This window comes from Nerophis ophidion, linkage group LG18, assembly GCF_033978795.1.
Source record: "Nerophis ophidion isolate RoL-2023_Sa linkage group LG18, RoL_Noph_v1.0, whole genome shotgun sequence".
In the NCBI taxonomy this organism is placed as follows: Eukaryota; Metazoa; Chordata; class Actinopteri; order Syngnathiformes; family Syngnathidae; genus Nerophis; species Nerophis ophidion.
Genome location: NC_084628.1, coordinates 48,209,634 through 48,210,245, shown reverse-complemented (window position 1 = coordinate 48,210,245; position 612 = coordinate 48,209,634).

The following is a 612-nucleotide window of genomic DNA, read 5'->3' as shown; positions in this document are numbered from 1 at the left end:
AGGGGTGTCCAAAGTGCTGCCATTTGAAATGCTATTGCAAAAATTAAAAAAAACATTAAAAAAAGCGGAATGAGGGGAAATCTAACTAGAAAAAGTTGCAATGTTGACACAAAGCTGCCATGCAGGCAGTTCTTTTTTTTTTGTCTATTTTTCTTTCTTTTTTGCCGTTGCTCAAATGAAAACTTAAAAAAACTATGTAATGACTTATTCACCTATTTAAAGCTCCAATTATTTCAAATATTTCACTTTAAAATGTTTTCTGTGGAAAATATTGCATATATTGTGTGTTTGCCATACAAATACATCATTTTCTTTGACAAAAGAGCACAAAACAAGCACAATTATAGTTCAATCGTAAAATCGACAGATATATCTGAAGTTGATCTTGTCACTTAAGTGTTGAAAGTAAAAAAAACAAAAAACTAATAATGTATCACTTTATGAGTGGGGCACCTTTTGGATCCCAAATATATTTAATAGGATTTTATTTATCTTTTCACTGTAATACCTAAAAAATAATAATTAATTAAAATAAGTGGTGTCCTGCATTATTGATCTTTTCAAGGCTCTACTTCACATCAAAGATTACTTTCTGAATGCTTTTGGCAGTAC